The 14,007-nt window shown below is 40.9% G+C and overlaps 1 protein-coding gene across 2 annotated transcripts in view; it reads right to left on the bottom strand.

The window, feature by feature from the left end:
* The window catches only part of IL34 (interleukin 34), a 920,960-nt gene that overhangs the window by 120,139 nt on the left and 786,814 nt on the right, over nt 1-14,007 (bottom strand). The window lies entirely within an intron of this gene.

Raw genomic sequence — 14,007 nt, 5'->3', positions numbered from 1 at the left:
CAGGTGGCCACCAAAAAGTTCACAAGCAACAGAAGTGTCAAAAACGTGGGACATCCTGCTCAACACCATGCAACGAACTGTAGATACTCTTCATTTCCAATCAGATACAATGGACCTACAGCTGTCTCTATTAGACACCCTTGCTGTTTTTGTAGGGCGGATAGACGACAAACTCGACCAGTTAAACTCGCTAATCAGTAGGGCTCAGCAAGATGCAAAGCTGGCATGTAGTTGCGGTCCCATTATCGACAAACTTGCAGCACTTCCAGAAATTGTATCCAGCTTATTAGAAGGGCTGCCAAAAGGGACAAACGCAAAGCCCGAGCGCACCAACTCGGATGGAACAGCCTCTCATGTAGCACCAACAGGAGGGTCAACTGCAGCGAGTTCCACCAATAAAGTCTCACTGGAGTCGCTATCAGGGGGACAGCCACCGGAACTGGCCCACACGGCAATTTGTTCCTCTTCTCCTCCAAACGCCAGCAAGCCACTTCTCAATGCGAAAGGGCGGCGTCAGCTGAAAAGGAAAGGCCGGAAAAAACAAACACCAATAAGCTTACCAGAAGTCTACCCGCTCTTTCAATTAAGAAAAAAATCTGAACAGCTGGCCGGGAGCCCTAATGCAGCAAGCCCTATCAGAAAGGATCCACTCCCTATGGCACCTGGACTTTCCCCCAATGGAGTATCCGTAAAAGCAAGTCCTACTGCTTCCACGTTGGATGGTGGTGCAGTTGCACCCGTCGGCAGAACTGGATCCCAGAACAAGACCGACGAACACTGTCTCTGCAATGTGGCTAAGGAAAGTCCCCTTAATCTAGCAAAGACATCAGATCCTGTAACAATGCAGCCAACTCAAATTTCGGATTCCGTGCGGGACGACTCATCCATTCATACCCGTGTAAGCTTCCGTTCCCGAGAACAGGCGAATTCACGGCTCCCGAGCCCTCAAACTAAGTTTTTACTCACCACAGCCAGTACTACCACTGATTTTTCTGTGCCCGTTTTAACAACTCTTACCTTTGGAGAGCATCCAATTGGAATCCAGCCTCACTCTGACTGCAACAATTTAAGTCCTCAAGCCCAGAATAATCAGCCAATCCCTCTGCTAGGCCATCCAGACGCCCACTCTACCAGCATCCTCTTTACCCCGGAGTACCAATCTAGGGGGCCATTTGACATCCTGAACAGAATGAATTTATTACGGCTACTCACCACTATACCAGCACTTAAGGACTTATCTTCAGCGGACCTTCTATCTATAGAATTCATAAGAACAGAGAGGTTGGATGGGAATGAGGTGACAAAATCTATATGGTCTTCCCCTGAAACTGTCAACAAAATCCTTAAGGAGCAAGGTCTCCTTAAAGCATGGGGGATCAACATAGCTGCCCACCACAACGCAGGATACCCGCTTCCCCTGCTTGAGAGGCCTCAGCAGCGCCCCAATACAATTGCAATGACACGGTCTGTGCTGAGGGGTGCATTGGGTTCCTCTGCTACAGTAGCGCAGGCGCCACAAATGGAAAACAGCTCAAGGCTGACAAACACGCACTGCACGATTGAACATCGGCTCATCAGGATATGCAATTCGCAAGCCAACCACCAATGACAAGGACATCGACCAGAGAAATATCTGCGCATGGACGCTCCGCATATGGACCTATGCTCATGCAATATCAACGGGCTCTACAATAAAGTAGTGGACATTGAGTTTCTAAAATATGTCAAATCGTTTGACATCATCCTCCTCCAGGAAACTTGGCTGGAAGAGCCGATTCATCTAGAGGGCTATACCTGCCATCATACCCCAGCCACAAGGAAAAGTAAGTTTGGTCGTCTATCAGGAGGCCTAGTAACCTATCTTAAAATATCAACGATTGGTTATGCTCGGGCACTCAGCTCAAACTCCTTGGCCATAAATACAGTGGAGTTATTACTTAACTTCGGGGGCAAGATGAAAGAGCTACAGCTGACCAACACGTACATTAACCCTTAAAACAAAAGACAGGAGGGGAAGATCTTGATGGACCACTTACATAATGCTATGACTACACGGACATCATCAAACCTAATTTTGTCTGGAGACCTTAACCAATGCATTTTAGGTTCTTCTGTTAATAGCGACATTCAGGCCCAGTCATTCCATTGGAATATACAGACTCAAGCATTTAGCAGCCAATGCAAGGCATCTAAGGCTGCAAAGGCATTACTTGAAGACCTAGAACACATGGGCCTGAGGTTCCTAAACGGAAGATTCGCAGAGGACTCACCACCTGTGCCCTCATTCACCTCAGGCAAGACTACCTCTTCAATTGATTACATGTTAGTCTCTCTTACATTATTTCATCACATTTTAGGCTACAATTTAGGAGATAGGGGTGATAGCGATCATCGCCCTCAAGAAGTCTGTCTAGGGGTTCTCCCTGATGATATTCTTTTGAATGCAATAGGTCCGCAGGATAGTTACTCCATCAACCTCAAACGTATCAAAACGTCAGTAGCAAATACCGCTGAGGTGCTTCAAGCTGCAAAAACTCAATTGAGCTCTTCAAATTATCCTTCCAGCAACCCAGTAGCAGGCTGGGAACAATTTACGATGGAGTTTGCAAACAACTACTCGACAACTGTACTCCACTTTTCAGCACCAGCACACGGTGTTGTAGTGTGTTTATCTAGGTACCTATATTGATACTCCTATTTCTGACCCGTGTCCGGTTATTAATTCACTAATGTCCATACACCGGCACAGAAACCCGTTTTCAGATTAGGTCATAGCGCATGCTGTCACATTAAGCAAGCACTATCCCTCCAGCCCCCTAGAAAGCACACCGAGTTCTCAAAACAAATCAAACCTCCAGCAGACCTGGGAAATCCCCCGCAGCTATTGTTTTGATTTCGCTCGAGAACTCCTGCAAAGAATGTAAGAATGACCAGTCCTTATGACATTCTTACTGACGTCCTTATGTCCATCCTTACGTCAAACTCGGCACCTTTCAGGTATAAATATACCAACACTGCCCTAAGCAGAGGCACGGTGGTGACGAGCTTGGAGCAGCGCTACTTGCCGGAGAGCCCAGCTGATGCAGAAAAGCCCACGGACGCTGCCCCTCCCTTTTGACGCGCTGAGAGAGACGCTGCCTTTTTTCCTGCCGAGAAATCCAGCCTCCAGCGTTCCCAGCCGCCCTCGCGGGGTAACTGGGATATCGTGTCCTGAGACAGAGATACCAACCCTCCAGCCTTCTAAATCCCAGGTACTGAACTGACTAACCCCTTACAGAGAATTCTTGAGTCAGATTCTTGGCAAACCGAACTTAACTTAAACTGCTACTTATTTACTCCCGCCCAAGTATTAGGCTTAGGTCAGGTACACCGGGGTAGGCGTAGTTAGAAGCACCAGTTGAGAACGATTAGTCAATGTATATATGTATGTATATCTTTTATCCATTTTAAGTATCATATGGCTAAGAAACCATATAAATGCTTTTACAGTATTATTTTATAATTCTGTTTTTACTGAATGCACTTTACTTAACTATAAGTTTTGCAATAATAGCGATTCATTTCTTTTGTATGAGAAAAGAGACTGATCAATAAATAACATCTTTTTATTGAACCACGCCCATCTCTTATTTCTCTACAAACTGGTGAAACTAAGAATGCACGTACTGACTGAGTAAAATAGTTGTCTTTTGTTTTCACACGACTCTAGAGATATACTCTTGACTAGGGGAGAGCAAAGTTGTCATGTTCTATGGTTGTCAGAAACTAAATCCCTTCTTGTCTATCCAGGGAGGTTAAACTCCTCCTTGCCTATTCGAGAAAGTTTCTAGTGAACTCTGAGCTAGCTGGCACACATAACTTTAAGTCTAATATCGTCAGTAGAAGACCTAGTTAACCACAGTCCTACGTCTATACTATTGAAGATATTATTCCAATGCGCCGAGCCTATTGGGATAATAGGAACTACACTACATGGCGCCCAACGGTTTGGATAGGCGATAAATCTAACGCAAGACATTAGAGTAACTCAGTTGTGCTTTTTCACACAGACCCATTTTTCCATAAAACTCCAAAGACGTCTGGAGTGGGTGAAAGGTTAAAATCCGCCACACTTAGTAGGAGGAGACTCCTATGTATGGTTTTTGGTTTATTCAACGTTGAAGGATACAGTGTTCCAAAATATTGTGCATCTAATCTTTGTTTCCGTGGAAACCTGATCTGCAACAAAAACCCTTCCTGTCAGTAAAATGTCAGACGGTGAAGGAGATAGGGAGACAGCTAGAATAGCAGCTCTTTATTTATTTTTTTTTTTTCATTTTAAGTATTTTTATTATTGCAAGAAAAGACAAATCAATTCACATATCAATAGAATAACAGAATGTAATAATATAGCATTACATTGACTATCAATAGAACGACAAATCATAGAGAGGGAAAGCTAAACAATACATTATATATTAAAATCAGTTATTATAAACAGATAGTAGATAGTCACAAATAAGTTTGCCCTCTTTATATATTCAATCTTTCAAAATTCGATAAAGTGTTTCCAAATTTTTTCCTTTTGTTTACAAGCTTTTGGACCTCTATGTTTTGCTAATGTAAGTTCCATAATTCTTATTTCGCTAACCAAAGCACACCATTCTGAAATATTTGGAGGATCTTTAGAAATCCATGTTCTTGCTATCACTAACCTAGCACATGCAAAAAGTATAGTTATAAGGTCCTTATTCGGACAATTAGTATCATGAATGTCTAAGAGAACCAAGTGCGCTGACAGCACCGGAGTTATAATTTGTTTACGCTTTAAGACCTCCATTATTCCTTTCCAATATATAATTAGTTTTGGACAAGAAAACAACATGTGTTCTATTCCAGCTGCAAACAAATCACATTTCGGACATTTTGTTTTATCAGTTGCAGAGTTACCCTGTGTCCAGCTAGATATTCTTTGAGGAGTATAATAAAGTTGTGTAATTGTCCTATATAGTTGTAGTCTTAGATTGGAGGAGTGTACTACGGTGTTTATATGGGATAATGCAGCTGCAATCTGTACAGAGTTAATATACATGTTAAGTCTACCAGACCATTTGGCTGCAATTTTAATAGTATCGTCATATTTACCATTTGCTAGATACTGATAACCCAAGCTTATTAATGATTTTGTTATTTCCGAATATAAACAGACTAGTAAATCCGATTGGGTTATTTCAGTTATTTTCATTTTACGGAAAAAATAGTCTCTTATTTGCATATATTTAAAATACATATCATTTGTTAAACCATATGTTCTTTTCAGTCTTTCAAAGTCAAAAATTCCATTTGAATCGTAAAGGTCTCCCAAAGTACTAATACCAAATCGGATCCAGCGGTTTCCTGTTCCGTCTGAAAATATGTCAGGAAGACCAGGATTGTTCCAAAGTCTAACTTCCGCATTAAAAAATGAGCTTTTGTCAATAAACATGATTTGATCCCAGATTTTTTTAATGTGTCTGGCCGTCTTGAATTTAACACGTTTGAAATAGTTAGGGTCGTGTACGCGAAACAAGAATTGGTTACTGTCTGGCCCTAGCATGTATTGATGGTACAATAGAGGACTTTCATTTTTCACTAAACTTCTTATGCGACGAAAAAAAGTTGCTAAAAAGTATAAATTAAAATCAGGAAATGTAAGTCCCCCTTTTTCTATCAGTAATTTCAAAAGATTTATAGCCCTACGAGCTTTCTTAAACCCCCATAAAAAACTACTACATATGCCATCTAGTTTTCTAAAAAAAAGTTTGTTTGGTTGTAAAGGTATAGCCCTAAATAAATATAATATTTTAGGTAGTATCTTCATTTTTATCAAATTAAGTCGCCCTATTAGGCTAAGTGGTATCTTATGCCACTTTTTGAAAGTTAGAGCAGTTTCTTTTAATAAAGATTCATAATTCATATTTAGTATTTTCTCAGTATTTGCGGCTAGCTTGATTCCTAAATAAGTCGCGTTTTGGCATATAGCGTGAATAGGTTCTTCTGGGCTATAATTAGCAATAACTTGTGTTTTGCTTACGTTTAATTTGTAGCCTGATACTTTGCCGAATTGTGTAGCTTCTTCAATTATCTCGGGTATCGCTTTAACTATATCTATTGTATATATTTCGATATCGTCTGCAAAAGCTGTTCGTTTTAGGCTCTTTTCACCATGGTATATTGGAATAATATTAGCTTGTTCCGTTAGTGCATTCAAGAAAGGTTCCAGAGATAGAGCGAAGAGTAGAGGGGAAAGAGGGCAACCTTGCCTAGTTCCTCTTCCTATATTGAAATTAGCTGAGTCTTTTCCCCCATAACTAATCTTGGCTAGCGGATTATCATATAAGGAGCAAACCCAATCCAAGTATGGTCCGAATATGCCCATTTTCTTTAACACTTCCCAGAGATATTCCCACCCCACTCGATCAAATGCCTTTTCCGCATCTAACATGATCATTCCGAGTGGGGTGAGAGTAGTCTCAGCAACATCAATAGCTGTAATTGCCATGTTTACATGGGCTGTAGTGTCTCTTCCCATCACAAAGCCATGTTGTTGTAGATTTACCATATCTGGCATGATGGGAGCGAGGCGGTTAGCTAAGATTTTAGAAAAAAAATTTACGTCCGAGTTGAGCTAAGAGATTGGCCGATAGGAACCGCAATCTTTTTCGGGTTTACCTTTTTTGAGAAAGAAAATTATCTTAGCTATTTTCCAAGATGGTGGAGCTTTCTTAGATGTAAGTATTGAATTAATCACTTCCTCTAACAATGGTAACAATTCCTGAGCACAGATTTTATATATTTCCAACGGGAGACAGTCCTCTCCGACTGCTTTTCCTAGCGGTAGAGCTGCAATTGCTGACTTTATTTCAGTTATTGTTATTTTTGAGTTTAATTGATTAGAAACCTCTATGTTTAAGTGCCTTTGTGTTGGTAAATGTTTATTAAGATATTGCATTATTGTGGTTTTAGAAGGTACGTTGTCTGGGGTGTATAAGTTTTGGTAAAAGTTAGCAAACTGGCTTAGAATTTGATCTGCTTGTTCGTACACATATTGATCTGGCCCTATAATTGCCTTAATTTTAGTTCTAGCTTTCTTGTCCGCTGTCTTATATGGGAGTACTTTTCCTATACAATCTCCACCTTCATACTGAGCTAGTTTATATTTATGAATTTTCGCACTATATCTTTCTCTAAGAGTTTTTTTAATACAAGATTGAAATTCAGCTAGCTTTATTCGTATCCCATCAATATCTGCCTTTGATTGCCGCGTGGCTTTAGCAAGTTGTTGTTCGACTTGTAATATGTTGGAGGTGATTTTCTTAATAACTCGGCGATTCTCAGCATTTGATGTCAATATATGTTGCTGAGCAAATCCCCTGATACTACATTTACAGGTGTCCCATACTGTATTTATATTGGCTGACTTAATATTGAGTGATATGAACTCTTTTATATGTTCTTTTAGTGATGTTATAAATCCAGCTTCGACCAGTAAATATCTTGGAAATGTGAAGTTTCGTGTTTCCCTCTTTTGATCTCGTATTTCAAACTCAAATAGCAATGGATTATGGTCAGATGTGATTTTTGGGCATATTTCCAAATCACAATGATCTGCAATATTGTCCGATGCCCATATCATGTCTATTCTAGAGCAAGATCTATGTGGCGCTGAATAGTAAGTATAGCCTGCCATTAGGGGATATTTGAAGCGCCATATGTCTTTCAGATTGTTTAGTCTTGCCAGTTCCAGTATTGCCGATCTGACCTTACGCATCCTATTTGAGACACCTTGCCCTGTAGAGTCTATTTTATCATTAATGACACAATTAAAGTCCCCCATAATCATACGTTCTCCCTCCCACTCTAGTAGTTCTATGCTTAATTGCTCAAACAATTTTGGATCATCTATGTTAGGTCCATAAACCACACAAAATACACATTTTTTATTATCACAGTGTATCTGGGCAATTGCCCATCTGCCCCGAGCATCTGAAGCTGTTTTAATTATTTCCATCCCCATCGAAATTCCTTTTTGTTTTAGAATGGCAACCCCTCGAATTGAAGCATTTAATGTAGAGCATACCACCAATTCATAGCCCATTTGTGATAGTAGTTTCCTTTCCTGATAGCTGATGTGTGTTTCTGAGAGTAGCACAAAATGTGGTTTATACATTTGAATCTCTTCTTGTACTAATCTCCTCTTTATTTTGCTATTTAGACCATCTACATTCCAACTTAGTAGTCTTAGTTTAAGCATTTTTAAATCTTCTATTCTCTCGTTTCCATTTATTTTCCCTCTGTTTGTATAATTTAATGTACAAATATTTTCTGTTATTCTTTAAAACATATTCGTTTCTTGCAATAAGCTTTTTCTCCCTTTTTCTCCCCCACCCCACCCCTTCCCACCTCCACCCTTATCTTCAACCTTCCTCCACCCTCTCACCCTCACGTCCCTTTGGGGGGAGCACCCCTCTATCCCTTGCTGCCGCTGAAGGGGCAGCTCAGTGAAGTAGCATACATGGAGATTACCCCCACCGCTTTTTCAAGTATGTCTGTGATTAGCCAAAAACAGAAAAGGAAGAGCAGAAAAGAAAAAGAAAAAAGAAAAACAAGAGTTCTTGAGTCATTGTATCCACAAAACTAAACCAAAGATTTAGCTTTTAGTTCATTTGCCCTTTTTCTAGAGTAAATCTTTCTAGAGCCTGGACTGCCTCTTCAGGTTCAGTGAAGAATAAAGCTTGACCGTTTCGTATGACTTTGAGTCGGGCAGGTTCTTGTAGGTAAACCGTGCACCCTATAGCTTTAAAGGAATCAATCATTTTACGGAGTTCCCATCGTCTATCCATTGTGCCCTTGCTTAAATCTGACCTCACAAAGAAAGTCAAATTGTCAACAGTTACAGGGCTGTTAGGTCTGGCCTTAAATGACACTGCTTGTCTCAATAGAAAATTCCCAAAGTAAATCAAAAACGGTCTAGGAAATTTGTTGTTTTTGTTTTTTTGGAACAGAGGCAGTCTATGTACTCGCTGGAGTTGGGAATCCCAGTCCCAGTCAGATAATTCACTGAAAGCTCTTTGAAATAGTTTCACGATGAAAGATCTCGGATCGGCCCCCTCCATGCCTTCAGGAATTCCAAAAAGTCTTAGATTCTGTCTCCGTGAGCGATTCTCCAAGTCTTCCACTTTGGCCTCTAGTTTAGATACGCGTGTTGAGTTATATTTTGCAGTTAGTTCTGATTTGTTTGCGCCTTCTTCCACTTCTACTACGCGTTGTTTTAAGTCTTCCATTTCTTTTGTGACCCCCCCAAGACTTTGACAAACTTCACTCATAAAAGCCTGTATTTTGGTGTTATCTTCTCTTAATTGTAAATATTGTTGTTGACTTTCCTTTCTTTGTGATAGAAGAGTTTGCATAATTAGTTCCATAGATATAATATTTGAGGGGTCTACTTCTGCATCTTGTACCTGTCTTTGATCTTGTAGTTGTGGCTGATTTATAGAATCCATGTGAGCTAACATAGTAGGTGACTTATTAACATCAGAGGAGACAATACTCCTAACTGTTCCCTCAGTCTCAATGTTTTCAGTATTAGACTGCTCCAATGAGCTATTCACTAATGTTGTTTTAGTTGGTGAAAGACTTGATACTAAGCTAGCCGGGTCCTCTCCCATCTTATTAGAATTGTGAAATGTAAGATGAGATTTCATATTCGCGGGCTCAGCTGATTCTGCAGTGTCATTAGAGATAGTCATAAGGGACCCAGTGTCTCTATTTTCAATATTTGCATTAGTTTTAGTTGGAAAGGCTGGTAAATCATTGTTCAGGAGTGTTGGCTTCTTTGTAGACTCCGTTGCGAGGGATTTATTTCTTCCCCGAAGATTTAATTCTTCTTCGGGACTTGTACCAGAAAGTCTCAAAGCCATGTTCTTAACTCCACCCTTCGCTTCAATCCATTTTCTCAATGGACTATCATCAACTATGCGTCCTTTCTTATTTACAGCCGGTTCTTTGATCATTGGTTTGCGGGTCGTATTTTTTTGTTTGCTTTTAGCCTTCATTTTGGTTTTCCTTAATCCAATTGTTTTACCAAGACTAGATTTATTATTGGGATTTCCATCCGTTTCAGCTTCGTCAGAGACCTCTTCATATTCAGGGTTAGAGCTCTCTTCAGCTGTCTCTATATTATCTTGTAGCGAGCCATCTACAGCTTTTTTTCCCAGTATGCATTTGTCATTTTGATTGTCAAGTTTCGTACTAGACTCCACTGTTACCCCATCCATTTTTTGCCATGTTAGCTTGCGTTTTTTCCAGATTGATACATTGATTGATACATTCAGTATAAGTGTTATTAGTAGCTTGAGAGAGTATATTTATGTCGTTCGCGCTTACGTTTGCACTCATCTCCAGGGCAATAGACATCTGGTTCTCGCATATCATTGCGTTGTCGCTTTGAGTTTCAGTTATTGTTTTAGCTTCCGTGTTTAAATGACTTTCTAAAGAGAGTACCACTTTATTCACTTTAGTAAGCTTATCAGTACCTTTGTTTTTATTCATAGTTTCCACTTTTTCTGTTAAAGCAGCTGTCGTATGAGCACTGTTAACACTGTTAGCACTGTGAGCACTGTTAGCTTTGTTAGCTATACTTTTATTTCCTTGTTTATTGCCCTCTAAATCAGGTACAGAAGGTAGTTTCTGTCCGGTTAAAGTGGTACCTCCCTTTTCATTAAATAAATGCATTGTTTCAGATACATTGCTGATTTTTTCATTTAACTTAGCAGGGTGTTTTTGTTTGTCTGCTTTATCCTTAATTAAGCCTTTGCAAACATTATTAGCGCCCGTGGTCGATTTAGTCTTTGCAGAATGTTCTCCTAATGACGTTTTAGATTCGCCAGATACCAGCGCCGCCATCGTACCTGAATTGTCTTGTTTCGCTGGCTTCCCGATCTTCCTAGTTCTTGTGGAGCGTGTCTGCCTTGATGTCATCGGCTCCGCGAGCAGCTCCGGGCTGACCAGCAGTTCAGACTCTGTGCGCGGTGTCTGGTTAGGACACAGCTGAGATGCGAGTGAGCAGGAACCGAGACCCGACCCGCTGAGCACCCACCTCGGCGTTCGAATGGAGCGCACCCTTGCAAGTTTCCAGGACTGCAGAAATCCTCTGCTCTGGCGAAGAACAGTCAGCAGCATTTAGATCTTGCTGCAAGAGAAAGCCCAGTATCGCCGTACAGTTTTTTTTTCAGATGCGGCTAATTAGCGGTCGGGGAGCCAAGATGGCGGGTTGAAGCCGCCAGGTGAAGGAAGCAACATGGAGCAGCTCCGCCGCTATGCAGGAACATGAAGAAAAAGCGCCTTGGATGTAACCAAACGATGTAAACGAAAAGGAATTCAGTGACCCGTACAATTTGGCTGAACACTTGTGACTGAAGGAAAGGAAGAAACTTGGGCTTACCGGAGTTTCCACTAGCTGCTAGCTGCTTTGGGCTAGAATAGCAGCTCAACTCCTAGCGGATGACAGAAGTCTCCTAGAGCAAGACCCGGATGCAATACTCATCCCGGTCAGCATAAGAAAAACTATAACCTTAAAGCTTATAGAAAATGGACTGACACCAAGAGGTGGTACAGTCATATTCGTAATTGAGGCACACGAATATCGGCAGACAGAGGTATTCTATTCATGGATAAATTTTCCAGCAGCAAACGCTGTAACAAAGGAGTTCCACTATTACAAGATAGAGGAACCTCCGGATGAGTACACCCCTTTCGAGGAGGTGGAAATACCACTCAAATACCAAGAGCACCTGCTCTGGTTTAAAGGCGCCCTAAAACATAATGATCACATCACCAGGCTCGGTCCACTAGGTAGACCAGGAGCAACGTGGCCGGTTCTAGCCGGCTACACACCACATCCAGACATTGAAAAAATGTCAATACCAGAACTTTTAACACAGTTAAAACAACTGATTAAAATACACAGACAACTTGTCCAATATGTAATGCGGACTATACCAGTCCAACCAGCTATTAAGATTCCACAGCTGACCCCTCATCAGGGGAACACAAATAAAATCACACCACAGAACATACAGTCCTGTCTAGGTAAAGTACCCATTAAAAGGGAACAAATTCCATTCTGGTTAGCACAGAAAATAACTCAAATAGAGGCGGTATTTCCAGATACCACCCCTGTGGAAAAACACAGAATTCTGACTATCTGTCTCCCAATGGGGATCGCACCACATGTGGAGGACTGTGACACTTGGGGTACAGTCTTTGCTTCCATTTACACAAAAACACATGGTGTTCCGTCCATGGCGGTAATACCAGAGGTGCTAAAACAGATTCAAAATGAATACGGTCCAGAACCTGCTTTAACTCTGGGTATGAAATTACTGAAAGACTTCAAGCAGGTCTCGGCAATATTACTAGCAAACATAAAAGGGGAAGCAGCAAATGTGGCGATCCGCCAAAGATTGAAGGAAACAGATATAGCAGACCAACCATCTGAACTTGCCAGAATCATAGAAAAATCCTATGAAGAACTAGGAAGAGATAGTTTGGGTAGGAAACCAGTGAAACCTCAACTAATAGAAAATCCGGAAAAGGTATTTATTAAAAATAATTTAAACACTTCAAAAAAGAACTGGGATGGAAATAAACAATCCACTCCCAAAGAAAAAAGATTCCAGTCCAGAGGAAGGTCTCCTCGGCGGAGAGAAAGATCTCCGGACCAAGGACACAAGTCTCCCCAGAGGGAGCCCTCTGAGAAAAAATACAACCTTAGAAATAGGGATAATTTGAAGAAACCTGATAGATATCAAGATATTGATACCTGTCCCTCTCGATCTTTTCAGACTTCCTCGCAGAAATCGGAAAGAAGAGGACGGTCAGAACACAGGGAAGAGCACGTCAAGTCCAAAGACAAAGAACCTGCTCATCAAAGTAAAAAGTTACAATTTCCAAAGAAGAAGGTAGCCAGTATTAAAATAATCAAACATGCCGAGGATCCTGAGGACTCAGCTGAAAAACGGAAAGTGGGCTCAGACAATGCTAGACAGCGCAGCAGAAGTGAGCATAGCTCGCAAGATCCTGATGAATCATCTGGAGACAGTGGACACGAATGAGTACATTCAGGTGGAAACTGCAGATACCAGAGTTAGCAAACCTCATAAAATATATGAAATAACTTTACGTATAGAGGGAGATAAGACTAAGAAAATAAGGGGTCTATTTTGGGATAATCTCTCCAAGGGCTATGACATCCTTCTAGCTGAAAAAGACTGGCCACCAGAGTTTGTCAGGGAGTGCCCTCATGGCGAAGAAATGATTATGCCTGCCTTCTCAAATCATATTCCAATTCATAAAAAATATACACTTGCAAGAAAGTGGGCAGTAGCCCAGGCTCCTGCACTATATAAAAATCATGTGGGATGGGATGAGGACTCTCCTCCTCACAAGATCCAGTTAAAATCTCAACCGACTGCACAGAGGCAGTACCCAATTAAGCAAGAAGCTAAAAAACAGGTCAGGGAGATCTTAGATCAACTTAAATACCAGGGGGTGATTGAAACATGCACCTCACAAATGAACAATCCTTTGTTTCCTGTCTCCAAACCAGATGATTCATATCGTCTAGTTTTGGACTACAGACACCTTAACTCATGCTGCAAAACATTTGCAGTACAAAACTCACACAGTGCCGCACTAATGAATAGCATAGTGCGCAAAAAATACAAAACAACATTAGACATCTCTAATGGATTCTTTTGTCAAAATATAGCACCAGAAAGCAGATATTTGACCGCTTTCTCAATAAATGGCTCGTAGTAAAATTTCTGTCGTTTGCCCCAAGGGTTCAAAAACAGCCCGGGATTATTCTCAGCGAGAGTAACAGAGTTACTACAAATATATGATGATGAGGCATTATCTTATGTCGATGACATCTATCTAACAGATGATGACTTGGATACTCACTTGAAAAGAGTGAACACCATAATA

The sequence above is a fragment of the Lissotriton helveticus genome, chromosome 12 (assembly GCF_964261635.1).
Source record: "Lissotriton helveticus chromosome 12, aLisHel1.1, whole genome shotgun sequence".
NCBI lineage: Eukaryota > Metazoa > Chordata > Amphibia > Caudata > Salamandridae > Lissotriton > Lissotriton helveticus.
This window is presented reverse-complemented; position numbering and strand designations above follow the sequence as displayed.